The following is a 13,815-nucleotide window of genomic DNA, read 5'->3' on the forward strand; positions in this document are numbered from 1 at the left end:
GGACCACGAGGAGCTGTTTCTGAGTAGTATAGCCAGAAAAAAATGCTCAGGGGCGGATTTTAAACAGGGAATTTCAAAAGAGCTGGAAATGGTACAAAATGACCAATTACTACAAGCCCTTGTGCTGAGGTCACTCCCTGAGGGACAGATAGGCTGCTCAAGGCTCCCCACTCCCACTGGTGAGCAAAGAAACTTCCTTCTATCCAAGTAAGGCAATGGACAACACAGGAACTACACCAGAGTCCAGAATGCAGCAAAGCATGTATACTGGTCTAAACTAGTCGAGAAAGGTGGGAAAACAAGCATATATATATATATATATTTATTTTTAGGTTAAAAAGTACACAGAAATACAGGAAAAGCAGTAATAAATCACTTACACATGCTAGCTCACTTTAGTGGGTAGCCTCAACAGTTAAATATAACAACAAACTTTCGACCAAATGTAACTTTAAGTGCAGAAAATGTACAATGCAAATAACAGGTAATAAAGTAGTTTAAACTTGTTTAAAGTAAGAAAAGGAAGGTTTCTCAGGTAAAAACAGCAAAAAATACTTAGATCAGGAAAGTAGTCACTTTTCTCAGTTCTCTGCTGCTAGCACCACTCTGCAGGACCACGAGGAGCTGTTTCTGAGTAGTATAGCCAGAAAAAAACGCTCACGGGCAGATTTTAAACAGGGAACTTCAAAAGAGCTGGAAATGGTCCAAAATGACCAATTACTACAAACTCTTGTGCTGAGGTCACTCCTTCAGGGACAGATAGGTTGCTCAAGGCTCCCCACTCCCACTGGTGAGCAAAGAAACTTCCTTCTATCCAAGTAAGGCAACGGACAACACAGGAACTACACCATAGTCCAGAATACAGCAAAGCCTGTATACTGGTTTAAACTAGTCGAGAAAAGCAGGAAAACAAGGATATTTTTTTTTTCTTTTTTTTGTTTTTTAGGTTAAAAAGTACACATAAATGCAGGAAAAACAGTAATAAATCACTTACACATGCTAGCTCACTTTAATGGGTAGCCTCAACAGTTACATTTAACAACAAACTTTTGACCAAATGTAACTTTAAGTGCAGATAATGTACAATGCAAAAAAACAGGTAATAAATCAGTTTAAACTTGTTCAAAGTAAGAAAAGGAAGGTCTCTCAGGTAAAATCAGCAAAAAATACTTAGATCAGGAAAGTAGTCACTTTTCTCAGTTCTCTGCTGCTAGCACCACTCTGCAGGACCATGAGGAGCTGTTTTTGAGTAGTATAGCCAGAAAAAAAACGCTCAGGGGTGGATTTTAAACAGGGAACTTCAAAAGTCCTGGAAACGGTCCAAAATGACCAATTACTACAAACTCTTGTGCTGAGGTCACTCCTTCAGGGACAGATAGGTTGCTCAAGGCTCCCCACTCCCACTGGTGAGCAAAGAAACTTCCTTCTATCCAAGTAAGGCAATGGACAACACAGAAACTACACCACAGTCCAGAATACAGCAAAGCCTGTATACTGGTTTAAACTAGTCGAGAAAAGCAGGAAAACAAGGATATATTTTTTTTCTTTTTTTTGTTTTTCAGGTAAAAAAGTACACATAAATGCAGGAAAAACAGTAATAAATCACTTACACACGCTAGCTCACTTTAATGGGTAGCCTCAACAGTTACATTTAACAACAAACTTTTGACCAAATGTAACTTTAAGTGCAGATAATGTACAATGCAAAAAACAGGTAATAAAGCAGTTTAAACTTGTTCAAAGTAAGAAAAGGAAGGTCTCTCAGGTAAAACAGCAAAAAAATACTTAGATCAGGAAAGTAGTCGCTTTTCTCAGTTCTCTGCTGCTAGCACCACTCTGCAGGACCACGAGGAGCTGTTTCTGAGTAGTATAGCCAGAAAAAATGCTCAGGGGTGGATTTTAAACAGGGAACTTCAAAAGAGCTGGAAATGGTCCAAAACGACCAATTACTACAAGCTCTTGTGCTGAGGTCACTCCTTCAGGGACAGATAGGCTGCTCAAGGCTCCCCACTCCCACTGGTGAGCAAAGAAACTTCCTTCTATCCAAGTAAGGCAATGGACAACACAGAAACTACACCACAGTCCAGAATACAGCAAAGCCTGTATACTGGTCTAAACTAGTCGAGAAAGGCAGGAAAACAAGGATTTTTTTGTTTTTTATGTTTTTTAGGTTAAAAAATACACAGAAATGCAGGAAAAACAGTAATAAATCACTTACACAGGCTAGCTCACTTTAGTGGGTAGCCTCAACAGTTAAATTTAACAACAAACTTTCGGCCAAATGTAACTTTAAGTGCAGATAATGTACAATGCAAAAAACAGGTAATAAAGCAGTTTAAACTTGTTCAAAGTAAGAAAAGGAAGGTCTCTCAGGTAAAAACAGCAAAAAATACTTAGATCAGGAAAGTAGTCACTTTTCTCAGTTCTCTGCTGCTAGCACCACTCTGCAGGACCACGAGGAGCTGTTTCTGAGTAGTATAGCCAGAAAAAACGCTCAGGGGCGGATTTTAAACAGGGAACTTCAAAAGAGCTGGAAATGGTCCAAAACGACCAATTACTACAAGCTCTTGTGCTGAGGTCACTCCCTCAGGGACAGATAGGCTGCTCAAGGCTCCCCACTCCCACTGGTGAGCAAAGAAACTTCCTTCTATCCAAGTAGGGCAATGGACAACAAAGGAACTACACCACAGTGCAGAATATACTGGTCTAAACTATTCGAGAAAGGTGGGAAAACAAGGATATATATATATATATATATATATATATATATATATATATATATATATTTTTTTGTTTTTTTAGGTTAAAAAGTACACAGAAATGCAGGAAAAGCAGTAATAAATCACTTACACAGGCTAGCTCACTTTAGTGGGTAGCCTCAACAGTTAAATTTAACAACAAACTTTCGACCAAATGTAACTTTAAGTGCAGATAATGTACAATGCAAAAAACAGGTAATAAAGCAGTTTAAACTTGTTCAAAGTAAGAAAAGGAAGGTCTCTCAGGTAAAACAGCAAAAAAAAAATACTTAGATCAGGAAAGTAGTCACTTTTCTCAGTTCTCTGCTGCTAGCACCACTCTGCAGGACCACGAGGAGCTGTTTCTGAGTAGTATAGCCAGAAAAAAATGCTCAGGGGCGGATTTTAAACAGGGAACTTCAAAGAGCTGGAAATGGTCCAAAACGACCAATTACTACAAGCTCTTGTGCTGAGGTCACTCCTTCAGGGACAGATAGGCTGCTCAAGGCTCCCCACTCCCACTGGTGAGCAAAGAAACTTCCTTCTATCCAAGTAAGGCAATGGACAACACAGAAACTACACCACAGTCCAGAATACAGCAAAGCCTGTATACTGGTCTAAACTAGTCGAGAAAGGTGGGAAAACAAGGATTTTTTTTTTTGTTTTTTAGGTTAAAAAGTACACAGAAATGCAGGAAAAACAGTAATAAATCACTTACACAGGCTAGCTCACTTTAGTGGGTAGCCTCAACAGTTAAATTTAACAACAAACTTTCGACCAAATGTAACTTTAAGTGCAGATAATGTACAATGCAAAAAACAGGTAATAAAGCAGTTTAAACTTGTTCAAAGTAAGAAAAGGAAGGTCTCTCAGGTAAAATCAGCAAAAAATACTTAGATCAGGAAAGTAGTCACTTTTCTCAGTTCTCTGCTGCTAGCACCACTCTGCAGGACCATGAGGAGCTGTTTCTGAGTAGTATAGCCAGAAAAAAATGCTCAGGGTGGATTTTAAACAGCGAACTTCAAAAGAGCTGGAAATGGTCCAAAACGACCAATTACTACAAGCTCTTGTGCTGAGGTCACTCCTTCAGGGACAGATAGGCTGCTCAAGGCTCCCCACTCCCACTGGTGAGCAAAGAAACTTCCTTCTATCCAAGTAAGGCAATGGACAACACAGGAACTACACCACAGTCCAGAATACAGCAAAGCCTGTATACTGGTCTAAACTAGTCGAGAAAGGTGGGAAAACAAGGATATTTTTTGTTTTTGTTTTTTAGGTTAAAAAGTACACAGAAATGCAGGAAAACAGTAATAAATCACTTACACAGGCTAGCTCACTTTAGTGGGTAGCCTCAACAGTTAAATTTAACAACAAACTTTCGACCAAATGTAACTTTAAGTGCAGATAATGTACAATGCAAAAAACAGGTAATAAAGCAGTTTAAACTTGTTCAAAGTAAGAAAAGGAAGGTCTCTCAGGTAAAAACAGCAAAAAATACTTAGATAAGGAAAGTAGTCACTTTTCTCAGTTCTATGCTGCTAGCACCACTCTGCAGGACCACGAGGAGCTGTTTCTGAGTAGTATAGCTAGAAAAAAATGCTCAGGGGTGGATTTTAAACAGGGAACTTCCAAAGAGCTGGAAATGGTCCAAAACGACCAATTACTACAAGCTCTTGTGCTGAGGTCACTCCTTCAGGGACAGATAGGCTGCTCAAGGCTCCCCACTCCCACTGGTGAGCAAAGAAACTTCCTTCTATCCAAGTAAGGCAATGGACAACACAGGAACTAGACCACAGTCCAGAATACAGCAAAGCCTGTATACTGGTCTAAACTAGTCGAGAAAGGCGGGAAAACAAGGATATATATTTTTTTTTTTTTAGGTTAAAAAGTACACAGAAATGCAGGAAAAACAGTAATAAATCACTTACACAGGCTAGCTCACTTTAGTGGGTAGCCTCAACAGTTAAATTTAACAACAAACTTTCGACCAAATGTAACTTTAAGTGCAGATAATGTACAATGCAAATAACAGGTAATAAAGCAGTTTAAACTTGTTCAAAGTAAGAAAAGGAAGGTCTCTCAGGTAAAACAGCATAAAATACATAGATTAGGAAAGTAGTCACTTTTCTCAGTTCTATGCTGCTAGCACCACTCTGCAGGACCACGAGGAGCTGTTTCTGAGTAGTATAGCCAGAAAAAATGCTCAGGGGTGGATTTTAAACAGGGAACTTCAAAAGAGCTGGAAATGGTCCAAAACGACCAATTACTACAAGCTCTTGTGCTGAGGTCACTCCTTCAGGGACAGATAGGCTGCTCAAGGCTCCCCACTCCCACTGGTGAGCAAAGAAACTTCCTTCTATCCAAGTAAGGCAATGGACAACACAGGAACTACACCACAGTCCAGAATACAGCAAAGCCTGTATACTGGTCTAAACTAGTCGAGAAAGGTGGGAAAACAAGGATTTTTTGTTTTTGTTTTTTAGGTTAAAAAGTACACAGAAATGCAGGAAAAACAGTAATAAATCACTTACACAGGCTAGCTCACTTTAGTGGGTAGCCTCAACAGTTAAATTTAACAACAAACTTTCGACCAAATGTAACTTAAGTGCAGATAATGTACAATGCAAAAAACAGGTAATAAAGCAGTTTAAACTTGTTCAAAGTAAGAAAAAGAAGGTCTCTCAGGTACAACAAAAATACTTAGATCAGGAAAGTAGTCACTTTTCTCAGTTCTCTGCTGCTAGCACCACTCTGCAGGACCACGAGGAGCTGTTTCTGAGTAGTATAGCCAGAAAAAATGCTCAGGGGTGGATTTTAAACAGGGAACTTCAAAAGAGCTGGAAATGGTCCAAAATTACCAATTACTACAAGCTCTTGTGCTGAGGTCACTCCTTCAGGGACAGATAGGCTGCTCAAGGCTCCCCACTCCCACTGGTGAGCAAAGAAACTTCCTTCTATCCAAGTAAGGCAATGGACAACACAGGAACTACACCACAGTCCAGAATACAGCAAAGCCTGTATACTGGTCTAAACTAGTCAAGAAAGGTGGGAAAACAAGGATATGTTTTTGTTTTTTTTTTGTTTTTTAGGTTAAAATGTACACAAAAATGCAGGAAAAACAGTAATGAATCACTTACACAGGCTAGCTCACTTTAGTGGGTAGCCTCAACAGTTAAATTTAACAACAAACTTTCGACCAAATGTAACTTTAAGTGCAGATAATGTATAATGCAAAAAACAGGTAATAAAGCAGTTTAAACTTGTTCAAAGTAAGAAAAGGAAGGTCTCTCAGGTAAAAACAGCAAAAAATACTTAGATCAGGAAAGTAGTCGCTTTTCTCAGTTCTCTGCTGCTAGCACCACTCTGCAGGACCACAAGGAGCTGTTTCTGAGTAGTACAGCCAGAAAAAAAGGCTCAGGGGCGGATTTTAAACAGGGAACTTCAAAAGAGCTGGAAATGGTCCAAAACGACCAATTACTACAAGCTCTTGTGCTGATGTCACTCCCTCAGGGGCAGATAGGCTGCTCAAGGCTCCCCACTCCCACTGGTGAGCAAAGAAACTTCCTTCTATCCAAGTAAGGTAATGGACAACACAGGAACTACACCACAGTCCAGAATACAGCAAAGCCTGTATACTGGTCTAAACTATTCGAGAAAGGCAGGAAAACAAGGATATATATATATATATATATATATATATATATATATATATATATATATATATTTTTTTTTTTTTGATTTTTAGGTTAAAAAGTACACAGAAATGTAGGAAATGCAGTAATGAATCACTTACACAGGCTAGCTCACTTTATTGGGTAGCCTCACCAGTTAAATTTAACAACAAACTTTCGACCAAATGTAACTAAGTGCAGATAATGTACAATGCAAAAAAACAGGTAATAAAGCAGTTTAACTTATTCAAAGTAAGAAAAGGAAGGTCTCTCAGGTAAAACAGCAAAAAAATACTTAGATCAGGAAAGTAGTGGCTTTTCTCAGTTCTCTGCTGCTAGCACCACTCTGCAGGACCCCGAGGAGCTGTTTCTGAGTATTCATTGTATGTTTACAGTAAGATTGCTGCAGTCAAGTGTAAAACTGTAATAACTGTAGAATGTAAATGTAATGGAAAGTAATGGCCTGAAAAATGCATTGCTTAACTCATAGTATGGTTCAAGCTGTCTCCAGGCCAATTTCAGTCACATAATGCTCTCTTTTCCTCCCACTCCACAAACAAAAGGTATATGGGTGAGGCAGCCCACTTTATGGGCAGATATTGTATGTAGACTTCACAGATAATAAATACCTGTACCAATAAAGTATTAAGCAGCATTGTGTTTTCCAAAATAAATCTGTCTTATAATTTGTAGTAGGGCTGTATTCATTTCATGTCTGTTCTAAATTGCTTCAATCATTACACTATTTGCAGATGTCCCTTACAGTCACATCTTTTGGGTTCTACTCCCATGCCTGCCAACTAAGGCATGACAGTTGTCTATTTTACTTAATGCATACAAACTAACCTCTCAGCTGTCATGATTTTTTATAATGTAATTACAGCTAGCTACTCTTTTTCATGATTACCAGATAAATGATTACCTGGAATGCCATATATTTTCAAATCCATTTACAGAACAGCTTGGTACTTATGTAAGTCCACATTTTGTGAAACTGTTCTGTGTAGTTGTGTACCTGCATTTGTTAGTGCTTGTCCAATACTGTCCAATGCTAACAGCTTGAGAGGTATGTACATGCTACTTCAGCTGTAGAAGAATTGTAGTCACTGTACTCACAGCTGACACTGCACACCTGTAGAAGTATATAGTAGTACTCTGTGTAGTAATATTACCTGTGAGGTAACTAATTGTATGTTTTCCTCTCTCTCTCCCCACCCCTTATCTTCTTTAATTTATAATTGTATTTATTATTATGATTTAATATGCATGTATTTTGTTAAACTGTTTTGTTGGCCTTATGGTTTAATTCGTACTGGCTTGTGGTTAACACACTTACTGTTGTGTTACTTAATGTCGTGTTACACGTAATATACCTTAATATGTATTTGGATTAATAAATATTACATTCTATCCTGTTAATACTAACATTGGTTTGGTTATTACTAACCTTAACTTATTGTTATGACTAATTTACTACAGCATGTCAAGGTCGGCTGGTTCCTCATGATCCACCTACCTTGCCTCCTATGGCCATGGCATGGAGTCCCGGCACGTCTGGAACCCAACCTGGAGGTGACCCCTTTACTGCCCCTGCACTACCTGTGGCATTGGGTAGTACTGCCCCATGGGATAGAGATGGGGCCCCCCTCTGGGAATGGTAGTGGAGAGGGACTTGTCACCCGTGATGAACTGTCAGGTGAGCGGGATCATCTACCATGTGTTTGGATGACGTCTGCATTACATAGAGAGCATGCTGGCCACCCTGGTGGGGCAAGCTCACTCCAGAGCCCAGCCTTCACCACTGCCACCCTCAGGGCAGTGACAGAGCAGTGCCAACAGTCCCATTAGTGGGGATGTGAGTCACACTGCTACCTTGTGGAGGCACATTCAACTGAGATTCCACAACACCCTCCCCATCCAATGTGTTCACCCCCTCTTGTGTCACACACCACCCCTGTCTGCTGTCTTGTCTGTCTGCAAAAGCCTCCTCACCTACCCAACTTACTTCCTCCACATGTACCTATGTCTCTTCCCCAACATTCCACTCTCACCTTAAAAAAAATGGGCATCTGCCCCCCAAAAAAATAATGTCCCATACATAGCTCTCCATTTTGCACACATGTCCACTGGACATACATAATTTGGTCCAACTGGCTTAACAATGCAATTATGTTGTCCTCACCTCTCTCTCTCTCTCTCTCTGGGGGGTGAGTCTCCAAAATCATCTACAAATTCTGTCAAAGTGGACAGTTGTTGCACAAGAAATGGATAGCTATTTCCCCCTTACCAGCCTTAGTAAGAAGCTGAAATTCCTCATAAAATCCCCCAAAGCTAGTTATGAAAATAAAATTGCCAAAGATTCCAAAGACAACCACAAGGCATTCTATAGCAATGTCAAGAATCTAAATGGCAATGCTCAGATCTGCTCTGAGCTACAACAGAATGGCATTAAATATACTGATCCCAAGGATATTGCCAATATCCTGATAGATCGATTCAGTGCCAACCTCAGTCCCCTTGCACCCCCTAAAGGACCCATCTCAATACAGAAAGATTGCCAAATTCTGGTAATAATGGTCACACAGGTAAAAACACACTCACCAAAGCTAAGAATACAGCATCCATGGGACCAGAAGACATCCCGGGCTGTGTATTACATGAACTACAAAATGAACTGGCACCTCACCTAAGTGTCATGTTTAATCATGGCCTCATTTCAGGCTTAGTGACCACTGAGTGGCACACAGCTACAGTTATTCCACTCCACAAGGGGGGATCCATCTGGGATCCTGGGAACTACAGCCCAATCAGTCTGACGAGCCTGATCTGCAAGGCCATAGACCGTATTATCATGGAACTTATAAACAAAGACATTGGCAACCATCAAACACTAGACCCCACCCAGTTTGGGCTCCTGAAGGGATGATCTTGTCTCTTGATCTTGATTGACTTCTTTGAATCAGTCACCAGAGCCATGGACGAGGGTAAGGTGGTCCACACAGATTATCTGGACCTTGTCAAGGCCTTTGACGCCATTCTCCACTCTGGAATCACAGATAAACTTTATAAGCTGGGCATTAATTCTACATCACTCAATGGGTTGTCAATTGGCTTACTGACAGAACCCACACTGTAAAAGTAGCCAACTCCAAATCCAGCTCCAGACAAGTGACAAGTGGAGTACCTCAGAGTTGAGTCTTGGGACAGCTCTTGTTTGGCATCTACTTCTCTGAAGTACAGGCCAACACTAAGGGACTCTGGCTAACAATGTTCACAGATGACTGCAAACTGCGAGCCATTATTGAATCCCCAAATGATGTGGATATTCTACAAAAAGGCCTTACAAAAAAAACAGATGCTTGGTGCCAGAGCCATGTGCTCAAGCTCAATGCCAAGAAATGTATAGTTATCCCCTTTGGGAAAAAACATGTAACCGTGAATTACCGCATAGATGGCAGTATACTAAACAATGAAAGTGTGATAAGAGACTTAGGGACACAGGTGAACAGTGGTCTCACCTTCAATAACCACATTGTCATAACAGTCAGGAAATCCTATGTGGCACACCTCATCACTAAGGGCATTTCTTCCAGAAAAAATAAGGTCATTGTCCCACTGTACTCACCCCTCATTAGACCCATTATAGAATACAATGCCCCATTTGGTATGTACCTCTCAAGACATCTGCAATAACTGGAAAGGCCACAGAAATACCTCATTAAAAGAATCACAGGCCTAAAGCAGATGCCCTATGCTGACTGTCTAAAAATTTCCAGCTATACTCTCTCACATATTGTCTACTTAGAGGCAATCTCTGCTTAACATACAAGGCAATGTCAAACCCAGAGCTGTAGGACATGCTACACTTAAAGAAATCCCAATCCCTCAGAGCCACATGCTCCAGGGATCTAAACCTTGTCATCACAATGAACAAAACATGCTGGAGGGATAGGTTCCTGACCCAGAGACTCTCCAGACTCTGGAATAGACTGCCCGTGCATGTCAAGCAGAGCGCCTCTTTGGCCCTCTTCAAAAGGAACCTTGCTGATTTGATGGGAGATAGAAAATGTATCTCATGGATCACATCAGTCACCCTGCTAGACAGGGGTCCAGGGAAGTAAATATTGTGGTAAGAAATAGCCTGGGAATTGTTATGGATAGGCTTGTATAGACCCTAGGGCCAATAGCCTAGTACCAACCTATGAACCTAATGTTCTTTCCTACACGCTTCCTGCACATATCTACCTGTGTTTCACTATGTTTTTCCCCCATGCTTGCACCCCATGTCACCACTTTCCTATCTCCCCATTTTCTTTTCTTTATATATTTTTGTGTGATGCTGCGCAATGCAGCTTGTTGTGCAGCTTCTCTAACTCAGCTAAATGGAGCTATATTGATATACAAAATAAGCACTGTCCCCTACTTCAAACCCAAGACCCTCACATCTGCAGACCACTGCATCAGTGTGCCACGCCACACAGCTATTAAATAAAACAGGTGCTTTAAGCAAAATATAGTAACTGCAGGTTACAGTCATTAAGCGAGTTTAAGCAGAGCTGCATATCATGTGTTGTTACGCAAACTTGCTTAAAGAGTAGGGGAAAAATTGGGAGTATACCTTGGAGTCTGGTGCAAGAGTACACCACTAGAAAGCCAAACACAGAGTAATGGCTGTAAGCGAGATCTCTAATAGCAGGTAAATGTCCACTTTTATCAGCAACATTTACAAATACACCTACTAAGGCATTACTGGCAAATACAAATTCAAATGGGACCCTGGTGCAGAAATACATCCATATAAAGCCATGCACATAATAATGGGTGTAAAAATGTATGTCACAGCCTGTATGTGTGTACTTATGTTTTGCAAATACACCTGCTGTAACAATGACTCAGTAGGTCAGTCTGTTAAATGCCCTGCAAACAATACATTTTGCCACACATAGTCCTGGGTTCGAATTCAGTGGTGTGTAGCATTCCAATTATATTATTGTGAAGCCAGAAATTAATGCCTGAGTCATGCACTCTTTATCCACACAATGTATTTCAAATGAAATGTCTGCTTTTCACTGATGGAAGTCAGAGGCCTGCAGATAGGAACATACTTCACATATCCGTATAGCAAAACTATAAGTACATAAAGTGTCATGTCATGCATTAATATGCATTCACAGAGAATTTTAACTTAGGTAATGCAAATAAGGCCCCCTAATATCAGAGTGCAGTATGTAATTCTTTCAAACTCACAGTGCAGATTATTACAGCTGCACAACTAACATACACATATGACACCCCTCCTTGTAACAAGGACTGCCAGCATACACTTTCCAAATGAGTACCAGACTGTAACATGTGACCTGACAGTTGCCCAAATGGTGGACATAATGTTATATTTATCCCCTATGTTGCTCAAGGACACAACAAACATGTTGCCTAGTACTCTGTTAATGATACCATTGCCTAACATACATACCATAAACACATGCCTTAATTGGAGTGGAATGGGTACCCTCACTCTGGCTATGCCTCTACAACAAGACAGACACAGTTCCCACAGTTACTCCTACAGCTTGTTGTCCTCCAAAGTGTTCACACTCACTGCCTATGCCTAGGGCCTGCAGCAGCTGCAGCTGTAGCACACACATTTCAATTAAAAGTAACTGCTACAGACCTACCCTCTGTGATGATGTAGTCTCCTCACCCAAGTAATGCCCAGCACAACATATCAGAAAGGGCTTCTAATCTACATGAAGAAATTATATCTTATACTGTGGTTGCATGCCATTGGCTGATAGTGCAAATCAACTGTGTTGGCTGCAATTAGCATTTCAGAACCACAGATTGGTTAAGAGGCAATCACCTGTGAATATGAAGCATGTTAAAAGGCAAACTTGCTGGCTATGGGGAATCATTCTACATGAGACTTTCTGCACACAGAACATACATTTGCAAAAATTTAAATATCACCACATATCAACAGAGGAGTTTTGCACTCTAGCAGGTATGTAGCCTTTTTTGTTTACAACATGATGCAGATGAGTGAATATACTTATGGGGAATATGAATTACAGCATTAAGCCCTTCTTAGAACTGTGATAATGACATGCCATTGATCGCCCAATTTGTTACACCTACAGAGGATGTACAATACATCGTGTGGAAAGTTTTTTGTCAGTGTGGCACACTGGTCTTGTGGGACTGTCCCTATATAGTGGTTGTAATAGCACACTGCTATTTGTTTGGCACTGTTGTTTAGACATATTATCAGGGGGATTGCCCCTAGAGGACACACTACAATAGACTCCAGTGTTGGATGCATGATCATACAGCAGAATCTGTATCTGTCATGGGACACATAGGAATAGCTGACTATTGCTAGTATCTTAGTTGTATCCACACACTTAGTATGTTTGTATGCTGTGGAATATGATGTGTGATCAATCCGTGGATACTGAAAGCCATTCTGTTCTTGCTGTAGCTATACATTGCATACCTCCACATATGTGATCCTGACATGGGTTTCCATTCTGTTATCTTTCAAGAAACATGTACCCGAGATGCCATGCACCTTTCATGGATGTGGAGAATGATATTATACTTGAAGGCCTCCGGCAACACTATGAACTCCTACTGTCAGGGGGGAGGCAAAACAGGGAACAGGGGGAAGCATTGTGGGCTGACCTTGTCCATAACATGAATGCCAGAGGTCATCAGAGCATGACACATAAGTAGGTTCGACACCGAGCAACAGACATGATCAGTATTGCATGCAGCAGAGGAAGAGATGTAGCCAGGGTTTGTGGCATCACCAATAGATGGCCTGCAGTGGAACAACCAATCTCAGCCACTGAGGATTTCCTGGTGAATGTAGGCACACGTGACAGCTCCCAGGCATCCATCACACCCATCATGGATGTGGGTGCCACAGTTTCCATGGAAGAGGAACATGCAGGTAAGCTTAGTTTGATCACCATTGTAATACTGTAGCATTTAGTGTGTCAAGGTGTACATATTCTTACGTCAGTGTCAGGTCTTTGTTCTTTGGGGGGAAGGTTTAACTGCAGTTTGACTCTCATGCTCAGATGTTGACTGATATAACAATTAACACAGTAGATACTGTAAATGTGAGATATGTGGATGTATTACCATGTTGTGGTGCAACATTTGGTGTCACTGACATTACCCCTCCCTCAGTTTTCCAGGGTCCATCAGGTATCTGATAAGGCTGGGGTCCTGCTTCTGGTAAGCACAACCCTGTTTTGTTATAGATGTAAGTTTATAGCAATGTAATCCCTAAAGTGTCATCACAGGCCTCCTTTCTGGATTGGTGTACTGTCAGCATGATTACCAACTGCACAGATATTTTCAGACTGTACATATGTTAGAGTCATATGTCATATGTATGC

Source organism: Protopterus annectens, chromosome 1.part0 (genome assembly GCF_019279795.1).
Source record: "Protopterus annectens isolate FY-2018-M chromosome 1.part0, PAN1.0, whole genome shotgun sequence".
In the NCBI taxonomy this organism is placed as follows: Eukaryota; Metazoa; Chordata; order Ceratodontiformes; family Protopteridae; genus Protopterus; species Protopterus annectens.